Raw genomic sequence first — 14,968 nt, 5'->3', positions numbered from 1 at the left:
ATAAAAACATGTTTTTCAAGCATCTCAGGAAAACTCTTAATGTGTAAGAAGCAGCTCATTTGTTGGTTTTATTCCACGGGCAGATATTTTGACAAAAAGGTTCTGATCACTCAGCAGTACTAAAGCTCTCTCATTTCTCAGGCTAGTAGGCTGCTCATCAGCTGAAGGATGCCAATGACCAGCAATTAGCATCCTTCTCATTTAGGAACCCTGATTACATCTTCTAACACCTTGTGTTAGTGCTCCATTGAGGGTAGATTATACCATCTTGATTTGGGGTGTGAGGTGATTTAAAGCAGCAGCAGCAGGGAGTAGAGACTTTTCTTACTTCTCTCAGTACCAAAGAAATCACCAAAATAACAGGTGAAAGCAATTCCTCTCCCTTCCTGCTCACCTGCCGAGTGTTCCAGGCTTCCATTTCTGCTTCCCCAATCAGGCTTTCATTCTAATCAGTAAAATTCAGGAGAGTATTTGTTGCTCTCTCCAGTTTAATTATTATTTTTTCCCTATGAAGATACTAATGTCAGATTGAGTTAAATTCTGCTGTGACAGCCTGGTCTTTTCTACTGCTCCAGTTAGAATTGTTCACCTCTATAAAATCCACACTGTAATGCCCCAGCCTGCTCCGTGGCTTTAACAGGATGTTGCTTGATTCATTCTCTCTTGATGGCTTGGGGAAATAGAAGCAGCTCTATGTGGCTTAATTTCTACCTGGCTTTAAACCACGACAATGATACATTCAGGGAAAGGGTAATTCTTAACAAAAATAAAAGTAACTGAAAGTAAAAATAGACAGGGTGACTGAAATATAAAGTGTGGACTGAAAAATATGAAAGCAAATCTGATGCTTTGTATTGCAAAAGATGGAAAGTGCCTTTTTGTATGACAATGTCTGTCATACAATATACCTGGTTAGCTTTCATAGTGACAGAGAGGCAAAACCAATGCCGTGCAGTCACTAACTGAAGGAGTTTATGGGTGTTTATTGCCTGTGGGTAAGAGCCATTGATGTCTGTGGGCCATGAGAGCACTGTAGCAACCCTGCATAAGCACTCCCAGACAGCTCCCAGTGTACCTGTCAGTGCAGATGGAGATCAGAGTTTCTGCAGTCCAGTGAGGAAGGGAACTGTTTCTCTTGCTTTCTGAGCCACTGTTTGACCATGAGTTTCTTCATGGAGGTCATGACCAAGTTTCAGTTCCTTCAGTGTCAGTGTCTTGTGTCACTGGCTAAATTTGAGGTGCATCTTGACTTTATTGTTGTTCTTGATGAGCACATGCAGTGTTGTGCTTTCTTGTGCTCTTTCTGATGTCTCTTCAAGTGACTGGACAAGTGATTCGCTGTGACGCCATCGTTGATTTAATTCATGGCATCCAAATGGTATCCACTGATAAGGACAGTAGAACAGAAGAGCATGGCTTTGGAGAAATAGATGAAGGTGTAACTGAGTCAAACAGAAGTCATGCAAAACACAAGCAAGACGCCAGCTCAACTCTGCAAGGCTGACCAAACAGAAGTATGTGCAAAACAATGATCCTCTGCTTTTCAAAAGTGGGAGTCAAGGAACAGCCCCCTAAAAAGGATGTTGAAGACAGACCCCAAAGAACCACATGAGAACTTCCAATAAAGGGTATGACTATGTAAAATAAAGTAATACATATACATCAAATAAGCAGGCAGAGCTAATGAATATGTAATCTGTGTGTGGGAGCTGGGGTTGTTGGCTTGGAGAAAAGGAGACTCAGAGGGGACCTTATCACTTCTACAACTCCCTCAAAGGTGGCTGTAGTCAGGTGGGGTTGGTCTCTTTCTCCAGGCAGCAACTGACAGAACCAGAGGACACAGTCTCAAGCTGTGACAAGGGAAATATAGGTTGGATATTAGGAAAAAATTTTTCACTGAAAGAGTGATAATGGTCTGCCCAGGAAGGTGGTGGATGTTTTTAAAAACAGACTGGATATGGCACTCGATGCCATGGTTTAGTTGAGGTGTTTGGGCATGGGTTGGACTTGATGATCTTGAAGGTCTCTTCCAACTTTGTGATTTTGTGAATTCTGTGTGTTAAAAACTCTTTACCCAATGCTCAGGGCACTTAATTAGAGGGGGAGTCCTCAGAGTGACCAGCACTGCAATAAACAGTGCCTACTTTCTAACACTCAGACTGTGTTGGAAAGGTTCTATCTTTTCGCTTTCAGTATCACCACAAGGAGAGACTTCTATCATGAGGATTCATCACTGGAGCTCAAGATGGATGCTTTGTATTCTGAAGATAAGAGATGTACCAGTAGAAGAATAAATATGTCCAATTTTCTAATTGTCCAATGTGTGCACTGGCTTTATTTGCAACACAGTTGATTGTTTGAAGCCAAGTGGAGTCAGTCTGCCAGTTTGGAGCAGGCCAGGGGTCACTCTGCCATTTTGGGGCAGGCCATGGGTCAGTCACTGTCCCCTCTCTAAATCCATGTCCCACAGAAATTGTTTGGGTGGTTTTTAAGGCAGACCTTTGATATCTGTGCAGCAGTAACAGCAGTCCTGCTGGCACAACCCAACAACCCCACAGGTCCTCCTCACGGCCGGAGGTTGTGAGCATGGAGCCTCTGGGGCAGGATAAAAACCCCCAACACAGGGAGGGAAAAGGAGGCGAACTTTAAGATCCTTGCAATCCAATCCTTTTGTGATTCTCTGATACTAAATCAGAATCCAAATGAGTTTACCATCCATACCAGATTTCTGGAAATTCAAGCCTGCTGAAGCAGCATCCTTCAGTCTGGAGAAGGGTTCTCTCATCTTCATTCTATTTGCAGTGGAGGCTTCAGTCATCTGTATGTTGACAATCTCCAGCATGTCTGCTCTATCCAGAACAACAAATATTGCCATTGCTGAAATGCTTCTCTCTCTAATCAATAAAGTCAGCCCCAGGCCTGCTGTGAGTCTCTGAGGCAGAACTAAGGAAGGACAATCTCTGCCCATCTCTGCTTTTTGGTCAAGTGGCTCAGATCTCTCTCCTGGTTCCTGTACCTGATCACACTTACCAGGAGGATGCTCACCAATGGCAGCAGAGGGCTGAAGAAAATGGGATCAGTTAGAACTGTACATTCCCTCACATTTTCACTGTGAGCTGATGCAGGGGGCAGGGATTCCAGCTCATTGATCCCAGGTGAATGAATTGCTTTGAAGATTAAAAATAAAACCATGAAAATCCTTGTGTTGGGTGTTTGTAGAGCATGTACCAAGTCAGAAGGAATCAAAATAGACTTTTGACAAGTTGGGGGTTGACTCTTCTGTGTGATGCATAAGCAGCAGCCAAACCATTTTCCTCATCAGAGACCCCATCCCTTGATCAGTGAACTTAAATGTTAAGTTTAATTCTCTCTGCTGTGGGCAGGTGTTTGGTTTGCATGCTGGCATTACCTAAGCAGGCTGGTTTCTCTCTTTCCAGATGCCAGTTTATGTCATGGGCATCACCAGCACTCAGACTCCTTTCTCCTTTGGCAATGCTGTGCCAGGGCTAACCTTCCACTGGTCTGTCACCAAGAGGGACACTCTGGATGTCAGGACAAGGCACAGTGAGGTAAAGTGTGTGTGCGTGTGCACACACGCAAAGGAAAGGGCCACATCAGGGCAATGCAGGGAATATTGCTGCCTCCTCTGCCTCAAAACCCAGGATCAGTTGTCAGCACCTTGGTGCCAATGTCTGGGCTTTCCATGAGTCCAACTTTAATCCCTTTCTCCTGTCCAAGGCTGCTTTTCATCTTCCTGCCAACTACAACTTTGCAGTGGATGTTTATGGCAGAGTGAAGGGAAGAACAGGCCTGAAAGTTGTAGTGAAGGTCCTGGATGCTGCAGCCAACCAGTTCCACAACATGGCAAGAGAACTGTCTGATGAAATCCAGATTCAGGTAGGATGATTTTCTACACAGTTCATGTTGAAGTATCTCCTTCAGAACTGGGCTGAAGTCTGTCTTTGAAGTCAGGAATTTGAAATGCAGGAGTAGCTCCAGCTTTGGTTTGAGTGGTTACTCTTGTTTGTATAATGTTCCTCATTGGGGCTCATTCAATCCATGGGCTAATGGGAGCAGGGGTCTTGGAGATACAAATTTTTTTGAGCATGTTTCTGCCAATGTAAAGGTCCTTTTCTTAATCGATTGAGAAGAGACTTGGGGATTTTGCTTTTAATGTTGAATTTTCCCCATGTTCACTTACTGCTTGTTCCTGACTGTTTTCTCCCCTGAGAGGGAGAAGGGCTGCTGAGAGGGAGAAGGGCTGCTGGGAATGTGTCTGTTCCAAGGTCCAGGTGTTATGTGAGTTGAAATGTCTGAGTTTTTCAGGTAACTAAGCAGTGTCAGCTCAGGCCCAAGGCCCAGTCCTTTCCTATCCAGAAGGAGATTTGGTGTGTTCCAGCAACAGCAGGTTCAACACCTCGCGCTGGTACAGGGACCAGAGGTTTTTGCTTTACAAAATAAAACAAGCAAACCCAAGCAGTGAGGAGTGAAATCACTGAGCAAACGCCCTGGGCTGTCCTCACAGCCCGGGCCTGGCTGTCCCTGAGCCGCCGGCCCGGAGGGCTCCGCGGCAGATCCTGTGCTTCTGGAAGTGCCCGTGTTGGACACTGCGGGATCTGCTCGGGGCAGAGGATTCCCCTTCGGAGCTGCAGAGCACAGAGAACGCCCTCGCAAGAAGTTTTTCCCTCAGCAGCTGGAAGCGAACCCAGCCACGAGGCACTGCCTCGGCACTGCCGCTGCTCGGGGCGGACTCGGGGCTCTTCCCTCAGAGCTGCGCTGCTTCGCCTCAGTTCGGGGAACAATCACCGCTGTAGTTTCTAACTAAGTCCAGGCTTTATCTCTGACGTGCTTCGGCACGAGTGTGTGTTTTGTCCTAGAACAGTTGTCTTGTAAATCGCCGGTGCTCGGGGCAACGCCATCAGCGCCGCTGAGGGGAGGCGGCCCGGGGCAGCAGCTCGGCCAGGGCCGGACAGTGGGGGCTGTACAGAGCCTTCCCCCACCTCCCTCTTACTTCTAATTTCTCATTAAAATGTTCTAGTACAGGACGGGGAAACACTGAAATGTCCTACTGAGTACTTTCGGGTTTTTTTTTAATCTATCAGACTTGGAGTGTGGCAAACGGGAATGAGCAGTCATTTCAAAGGCTCAGCTGTTATCAGCAATTGGTGTCCATGAGATTTAAGGATGAAGAGGAAATTCCATCTTTAAATGAAAATGCTTGAAATTCTGGGCAAGTTGTGTTATTTCTGTCGAGGGAGGGGATTGATCCCTGAGGGGGCAGGAGATGTCACCTCTCACAAAGACACTGCTGGGAAAAAAACCTCAGAAACGGAGTACTAGTTAGAATTGGAGAGTGCTATTGCCATTGCTGAAATGCTTCTCTCTCTAATCATTAAAGTCAGCCCCAGGCCTGCTGTGAGTTTCTGAGGCAGAACTATGGAAGGACAATCTCAGTCCTTCTCTGCTTTTTGGTCAAATGGCTCAGATCTCTCTCCTGGTTCCTGTGCCTGATCACACTTGCCAGGAGGATGCTCACCAATGGCAGCAGAGTGCTGAGGAAAATGGGACTATTAGTTAGAACTAGAAGTTAGAACTGTACATTCCCTCGTCTTTTCACTGTGAGCTGATGCAGGCGGTAAGGGGGGAAAGTGGTATCTTCCCTGAGCACAACCAGTTTTGTTGCCAGAGGCTGCAGGCAGAGCAGGGAGTGCATATTCTTAGTATTTTTTCCTCCACTGTTGAAAGGGGATGGATTGAATAGCTGACTTTCCCTCCTCACTGAGCTCTAAAATCAGCACAGGCTCCATTGTCCGCTGGTGCATTTAGTAGTATTAACATCATTACTCCTACAACTATGACCACTGCCCAGGGTAAAACCCTGCAGGCAAGAGTTTGGAAAGCTGTGTTTACACTGAACCATCTTACTATTCCTCCCTCATGTACCATATCTGTTATTCTAATGCATTTTTTGTTGTACCCCTGGCCCTGCTTCAGTCCACGTTCGCAATTTGCGAACAGGAGCCCGGGAGGGCCCATGGGATCTTGTTACCTGGGAATGTGGATATTCTTGTGTCTCCACAAATTCCAGGAGTTTGGTGAATGCCTGCTCCTTGTGTTTGACCTGTGTTGGATAACACCCCTCAGAGCCACAGACCTTGCTGTGGCTCATCTTGCTCCCTGGAATAGCAAGAATGTTTGGGTGACCCCATTGCATGCACTAAACCAAACAAAGGGGCACCAGAAACTGAAATATCACACCTGGCCAAAATATTATACCCAGCAGTTCAATTTATCAAAATCACACTGCTTGGTGTCAGCAGTTAGGCAGAGATCAAAGCAAGCCAGCATAGGGCTTGGCAAAATCCAGAGCACTGCATAAAGATCTGGTTTTGCTTAGTAGAGACCCTGCATGGCCAGGAATCCCCAGTAGAACTGTAAGGGGGCCTTGCACCATTGGTAAGGTGTGGTGACACCCAGTGCACCACCCATTATAAACCACACTGCACAGCACAGATTGCAGGGAACACTGAACACACCATCAGTAGATTGTCACCATGACATATATTTATAGAATGTGAGGGAACACATAGCTGCCAGCTTGTCTCTGCACTGGCCACTAATATAGATAGCATTTGCCACACTGCTTCACAAAACCATGCAGCTATTGATTTTTGTTATTATCCCACGGGCATGCGTTGTCATTATAGTGCAAGAGTTCTATTGTCATTACATTGCAAGGGTCCCATATTGCTAGAGTTTTGTACCTCCTTCATGTTACAGACAGCTCCTCTAGGTATTGACTCTTCATTGTCCTCACAACAGCCAACTGACTCTAGTTCTTACCAATCCACTCTTTTATAACACTCTTCTTATTGGCTACAGGTGTGGCCTGTTAGCATCAGGCCTGCTCCTGATCTTTAGTAATTGATTCAGCTGCAAAGCTGCAACTCTTTAGGGCATAAGATTACATTCTCTACCACCTTCATTTACCCATACTGTATCCCTCTACAGGCATGTGTGAAGATTTTGATGGTATGTGCTATATGAATTTAAAAGATTAATCAAAATCAAGTCACAAACACATTCAGGAATTAATGGAAACTACATAGGAGATGCTTGTACTGTGTTTGCTATTTTGTCTGCAAAGGGCCCTGCAGAAGACGGTAAACACAGCATTTGTGGTTGAAAAGCAAAAAAGGGGAACTGTAGGAGAACAGGAGTGGGGCTGTAGGCAGCCTCAGCCTTGATGAATTACAGCTGTGTCCTTGAACAAGACATGTAAACAGCTTTGAGGGAGAAGAAGCGTGGAATGCCGATGTGTGTTGACGTTTACACCAAGAAACAGAAATTTATGACCAATTAGAAAAGAGTGGAAGGCGTGTGCATGTCGTTTGTTAGCCAATTATAATGCAAAAACACACGCGTGTTATGCATGTAACATAAAGTATAAAAAGTTGTACTGTGGGATAATAAATGCGGGTGCTTGCCACCATCTTCAGTGTCAGTCTTTGTCCACCGTCACACTACAACTTTTCTGGCTTGCAGAAATGTCGAGATCTGTTCACTAGTGGGAGGTCTTGGATGGGTGGATATGACAGAAAAAGAAGTTAATTATTCTTCAACAGACCATGGTTTGAATTACATGCAGTAGATAATGTTTCAGGGCACAACCTTGAATAATGAGGAGAAGACAAACTGTTTTCTAGCAGCCTATCTTCTGGCAAACTATTATTGGTTTATTTGAATATTTGCATGACTGAACAGTCACATTTGGTGAAAAAGAAAACAATTAAAATAGTGTTCTGGGTTTTTTGTTCTGAACAGATTTATATGAAGATAAAATCCAGCATTTCCCTCTTCACAGCGCCAAATTAACCCAAATTGGAAGCCACCTTCACATAATCCCATCTGAACACTTGCAGTATGCTTCATTTGTTTAAATTGCCAAGACAACCAAGCCTTTGGGGAGGCACCTTCTTCACAGTTTCAAGTGCATTTCAGCTGAAGGCCAGAGGCACGACATCAGTCATCACAGATTACTTTTATTCCTCTGTAAGCGCTCCATTCATTTGGTGTGATGCCGGCATCCTCCCGAGACTTCCGCAAAACCTCCCTGCACGCTTTGGATTTGAGATGAACTAACAGATACCTGAGGTTACAGATCATTAGGAACAGACTCCCTAGCAAATACCTCACTCCAGAAATGGAGGACTGTGAGTTACCCTGGCTGGGTTTGAAAGCATTGACAGGGATTGTTGCTGTCTCCTGGCAGTGCAATACACTTTGGGTTTCACTGTCCTTGCTCTTTGCCTCTTCCTGGAGTGCTGGGGCAGAGCTGACTGCAGGGATGCAGGGATAGGGACTGTTTGGCCCTGGCAGCACACACTGATTTCACCTCTCCAAAGGCAGGATTCATTCAGGACACTATTTCCAAAATGCCAACCCTTTACTATTTAAAATACAAGCTTAGGCTGGCTGATGTGAACGCCAGGCCATGCATCTACTTCAGATACACTCATCTTACAAATCTGGATGAATTTACAGCAAAAGATGCAATTTAACTATGAGGATTTGGAGGGCATGCAGTGTCCAAGGATAAGGACATGCATAAATGTGCTGAGGAGCAGAGCACCTGTAATTGGAAAGATGCATTTTAAAAAGAATTTAGAAAGTTAATAAAATTTTCAGATCCTTACAGATGCTCTTTGCACTGAAGGAGTATCTTATGCTCACCAAATTGGTTTTTAATTAAAATATGTCCTTTATAAGAAGAGCTAGGGTTTAAAAAAGAGCATAGTTAAGTGACTGAGATACTGCTTCACATTTGAATTCTGAAACAAATATGGTTTCTTGCAAATACTGTTCTTGCACACAGTCCTGCAGTATAACTCATCTGTTTTGTTCACTGCATGAAGAAAATCAGGCATAAGCTGGAAGGAAAAACCCTTTATGGAGTTTGCAGCATAATTTTTTTAGTGGAATAGAATTTCAGTACCTAAAGCCAAGCAGGTGCAACATCTGGTCTGAAAGAGAGCTCCAGAAAGGTCAAACAGAATGTGTTCTGAGTTTACAAAAAACTACTACATCTTATTGCAAAGCTCTAGAATGGATATAGTAGCATGGGTTTTTTTCCTTGTTTGTTTCCTTGCTTGTTTGGTTTTTCATTTGGTGTTTAAATTTAAAAACCAGGGCTATTCATTATTTATACAGAAAAATCTCATTTGTCTTCTGCTTTTCACCAATGCTTTCCAATTTAGAAAGGGTCACTTGATTGTAATTAAACCAAATGTTAGTGAATAATTCAGTACCTTTTTTCTTCACCCCATCCTATTCATTAGTTAGAGCCAAAAGGCTGCAACTTTCAAATAATAACAAATCTTTAGTCAATAATTAGTAATAATTAAAGACCCAAAGTTTTTATAGGAGCTAGTTAGGAACAAAGAAGATTCTATTTGTGAAATGAGAACTAATAAGGAAAAAATTAATTTCTCATCAACTTAAATATTTTTTAAAATGTGAGCTTTCATACTCTGTACTCCTGGGAATCTCTTTGTAATTTCATTTGATAAACACAGAGCTAAAATTGGCATCCTTGTAATTAATTTACACTATTACATAAAAACATGGGGAGAATAATTCACAGAGAGAAACTGCATGGTGCAGTTGCTTTAAAGCTTTTTTCCTTTTTCTAAGAATTATATCAGATATGTAGTTACATAAATCAGAATGGCACTTTGGGGGCTCTTACAGTCTGAGGTGCTTAAAAGATTTACAAATTTTAAGTAGAACTCAGTGATTGTAAAATTAGCCAATACTGGGCTATATGGAGAATCTTCTGTATTTTTTCCTGTGTTTCACACAACTTTTCACAAACCTCTAACATGAGAAAAAAAAAAAAAAACATTCTAAACTAAAAGTAAACTGAAATGAGGAAAAGAAAATTACAAATGGCATGAAAATCTGTTGACAAACACTGTTCTGCCACTTTGGGTGTGGGTCACGAACAGAACTGTAAAGAGCTGTTTGGCACTTCCACTGGAGGAAACATTCAAATTGCAGTTTTCTGCTGGAGCAGAGTTCATCTGACAAAAATCTTTGGTCCTGTAGGATTCCTGTGCTTCCAGTGTAACTGAGCCTGGCTCCAGGTGCAGCATGGGGGGAGATGCTCATGACCTTCTAAGGAGATCCTCCTGTCTCTTCATCACCTCCTTAGCACTGCTATGCAGACAACTGATATAAGAGGGTGACAATTTACTCAAAAGGACCCACAACCAACGAGAAAGGCCAGTGGGAGAGAAAGGAGAACACAAATATGTTCCCAGGATGCCAAGAGGAAACATTTCTAAATAACACAAAACCTGGTGGTGCCAAGCTGTTGGTTGGTGAGGAGAAATAAAAAAGCAGATGGATGTCGATGTGCTCAGGGAGATCACACGGGAGTAAAAGCAGACTGATGTCACCTAGTGGGGGGCAGCAGCTCTTCTCTGGGTGAGAACAGTCACCCCAATTTCACTGCATGCACTCATCTCCAGAACGGAAAGCAAAGGGAGGCAAATGACCTTCACAGGTTCCACACAAGCCACCATGAATTCTGACAATGGGCTTCCAGCTTCCTGCCTCAGCAGTGGAATACAGAGCCTGGCAATGGATTTAGGAACTGTTGGAGACAGGGCCCTCTCCTGTCATTGATCCCAGGTGAGCGGGAATGACCCTGGCTTATTGTGAAGTTCAAAGGAAAACAGGAACAAATGTTTTCCCACTGCATTTTGGGTCTTTTCTAGGCTATTTCTTTTTGCATTCCACCACCTTATTTAGCTTTTGAGCACTGCTGGGCATTGAGAAGAGTCTATAATTGTGCTGGGTGTTCTTTTCCCCTTACCAGTTAGTGAGAGGTTAGAACAGGGCCCTGGGTACAGGCAGTTCAGATTTGCCAATCTCCCGTGCTCTCCCCTGCATTTGTCAATGTCTGAGTTCCACCAACTATTATGCTGCCAATTTGCCTGGTTCTGTTCCCATGAAGTTCATCACAGCCTTCTCTTAGGAAGATAAATAATTTTGTTATCTGCAAATCCTGCTGACCACATTTTTCTGTTCTACACTTCATTTCTGCCTTTCTGGATAATGAATGAGTGTATTAAATGCTAACTACAGTCTAGCTCCTTGGGATATACTAATATTAACCTCCTACTGAATTGAAAACTGACAGCCTAATGAATTACAACTCTTTGCATGAGAACAATGTTGACATAGGGAAAATCAGGATGACCTGTGTTTTACTCCTAAGCTGAAGAAAAAAACAAACCAAAACTCCTCCCAAAACTTTGCAAGTGCAAGTACCTGCGATTTTCACTGAATTCAATTATGGGCCTTGGGAAAAAAAAAAACAAAAACAAACAGCTACGTGAGGAAAAACCAAATTTAATTTAAAAAAGGGGGGGAAACAACTTCTGTGTTCCTGTTTCCTTTGCTGTTTATGGAATCATTGAGCTATAAAACAGTACCTTAAGCATTTTCCCCCCATGAAACTGCTAAAAGTGCTTTGGCTAGAATATCCTTGAAACATCAAAGCTTGTTTAGGTATTTGATCCAGAAGGGACAAGGTAAGCATTTATAGCTAATCAAGCCTGAAGCCAAAGATGAACAAGATGAACCAAAGTGATGACTACTGTAGCTTTAATCATGCTGGCAGGACATGCTGCCTTGTCAAAGTCATTTAGATTTTTCTGGATATCAGAAAAAATCCTGCATTTATCTGACACTTTGGTATAGTATCTGTATTGGACATTTCTGAAAGCAAAAAATATATTTGGAACAAACATCACCAAGCCACATAATAAAAGAGCAGTTTCTTAGTCTTCTGCCACTGTTATAAAAATTAATATATTAAAACTTAGATGTGTTATAAACTTCAGCAGAAAGTCTAGAGTTATTCCTGGAACTACAATACTTCAGCATCTAAAAAGTATGTAATTTATACAGCAGCTTTAAAAACTCTAATTAGTGTCTTCCAAGTACAAATCATCTTGTTTGAATTTTGTCCCAGAGAAGAGGTAGAAGAATACAAAAAATGTTAATGAATATTCAAATTCTTTTGAAGTGAACCTCCTTTATGCATTAACATTTTGAGGGACCAAATTTTTTTAGCATTTAGAAGAAGTGTGCTACTTCACAGAAAGTGTGCAGGTGTAATAATGCATTTAATTAAAAAATTATTAAACTAAATCTGTGTTACTAAACTAATAAGCCTTTCCATGGGAAACCATAAAGTTCTTTGGGAAATTTGCCATGTTTTACTAAAGTTTTCAATAAGTTCTATCTAAGCAGATTCCTTTACTCAGGTTAGAAGAGCTTACAGAATGCCTGACCTTTAAAATCACTGTCCTATGCCTCACTATCTGCAATGCATTTGTCTCAGGGACATTCTATTTAACCTTTTTATTTGCTACAAATCTGCAGTTGCAAATTCACATCAAAGACAACTTTTTTGCTCCATAAATTAATCCAATTTTTCAATGTTGAATATTTCATTCCCCACAGTAACTTGATTGGTAGGTGGCTTACCTGGAAAAGTGATCCTGAAAGGATTTTAGGAGACAAAATAGAAATCTGGGCACCTGAGTGCAATGTGCACATGATGTGTTATATTCTGTGGTGTATTGCAGCTCCTCCTGCTTTTCCACTGACATTCTACTGCAGGAAGTGATGCCTCCTTTGAAGGACTCACTGTGCATGTAACAGAATTTAGGTTTCTTCAAGGTAGGCAGAAGGAGTTGAATTTTTAGTACTTATGTATATATTAGAATGAAAAAAAAATTTAAATGAAGAAATGCAATTTTACAGTTGAAATGCACACTTTCTAGTGTCTCTGTAAATGGAGAATTCTGAGATCCTTGTTGTTCAGGTACAGAACCCTCTAGATCACTGCCCGTGCTGAGATAAATGAGATCAGAAGACTTCTACATGAAGAGAATGGGAAAAATAGGAAAGATGATGGGATTTTATACTTTGTCCCATGTTGGTGTTTGATGCATAAAAAATAGCAAACCAAGAAGAGTGTTAATGTTTAAAACAGATTTAGAATTATTGTACTGGAGTGCCTACTTAAGATTTGTGAAGTGTACACAGCATGATTTGCAACCAAGTAACCTTGAAAAAACCAAATTCCCTTTTGTTAGTACTATTAACTAAGTCATTAAACATATTCACATGCCTGCTCACAAATTGTATTCATTGTTTTCAAGATTTAAGACTTCTGTGTTCTGCTAAATTTCCCTGCTGTATTTAAAGCAGAAACAAAGGTTGGGGTTTTTGTTTGTTACTTTCCTCATCTTGTGAATTCTCCTCACTCCTGCATTCATTGAGTTGTTGGGTGAATAGCTCATTAATGTGATTTCTATCTGTGTACAAAGGCACAGGGCAGAAGCACTGTTATGTAACAGCTTGAAAAGACACCTATAAATAACCTCCTTTAATAACCATAAATTTACATTAAAAAGGTAGATAAACTCTGAAGTGAAAACTGTTTATTTTTATCTGATGCTGCTATTTCATAATCTCAATGTTATCAGGCTCATCCTGCATAAATTAGCGAGGTCTTGGGGTTTTATACCATCTGGGAAAGTCTTGCATATCAAATGGATTTATCCCATAGGAACAGGGATCTAAAGAGCTGCATTTCTCTGTGGGGACTCAGTTGTACCTGGCACACACTGGAAAACTCTCAGCAGCATCCCTGGCAGATGAGGCTGTGCAAAGGATGGCAGGCTTGGCTCTTATTTTACCCATTTTCTAAACACAAGTGCTCTTGTCTCAATAACCTGAACTAACTCAACCTCGATCAATTTTAAAAATTCCTTCCTTGACATCAGTAACTGCTTGCCTTAATTTTGGACATTTTCTGAATTTATGCCTTCCTTTGGCCTAACACCTTGGAAGGAAGGAAAATTCTGGCAGGATAATCAAAGTGTTCAGTTTTATATTGCTGTCAGTCCATCATTATCCCTGTAGAAAGCAGTAGTAAGGCTGAGAGGATGTTCTCATAAAACCTGCCATATGAAGGTGTATGAAGATACAAAAGTCTAATACAGTAAATTGAACATGATTACTGGTGGAGAAAGTTATAAAGAAATAACTGGAAAAGGACACTTTCTGTACTCTGTAAGTCTCCAATACCCATGGCGAGGTAATGCAGTGTTCTGCCTCCTCTGACAGCTCAATTTCTGCAGGCAGCAGGAGCAGCTGAGCAGAGACCGGACCCCAAACGTGCCCCTGGGGTGGGATCCACACCGGGCTGGACGGGGCTGGGGGCAGCTGGGATAGAGGGAGGTGTCCCAGCCCATGGCAGGGTGGGGTGGGATGGGATGGGATGGGATGGGATGGGATGGGCTGGGCTGGGCTTGAAGGTCCCTCCCAACCCAAACCATTTGGGGATCCCCTGAGTCTTTTGCTGGTGCTAAGGGGCACCAGTTGAAGTGCTGTTCCTCTGCTGCTGGTTTTTAGGTACCTTTTAATCTGTTGGATGGTTTATGTACTTCTTTGACTGAAGTTCCTTTGGTGGAGATACTTTTCAAGGCTCTGCAGCTATGGGGGTGGAACCAGGAAGCGAATTAATCAGAAAAAAGCCCAACAGTGACAGCCATTGAGCTGGTCAGTTGGGAAATACATGTACTTGGAGCTCAGTGAGGGGTAAGAGGGACAAGGGGAGCAGCAGCCTGCCAGGGAGGAAGGAAGCTGACCATCTTTCCCCGTGATTTTTGCAGGATACTGTTCTGCTCTGCAGTGTAAACACAGACAGCATCAATCAAAAAAAGAGGCCCATCACTGTTATTCTGCTCTAAAGTTACTATTCCCAGAACATCTTCTTTGTCAAGTCTATTGACCTGCCCTTTTCATCTCCTCCTCAGCATGGGGTAGGCAACTCCCCATTCTCTTCCCAACCAGAGCTGCATCCCTACAGGAACAGGCATTT

The sequence above is a fragment of the Ammospiza caudacuta genome, chromosome 12 (genome assembly GCF_027887145.1).
Source record: "Ammospiza caudacuta isolate bAmmCau1 chromosome 12, bAmmCau1.pri, whole genome shotgun sequence".
NCBI lineage: Eukaryota > Metazoa > Chordata > Aves > Passeriformes > Passerellidae > Ammospiza > Ammospiza caudacuta.
Note: the sequence above shows the minus strand (reverse complement) of the source record.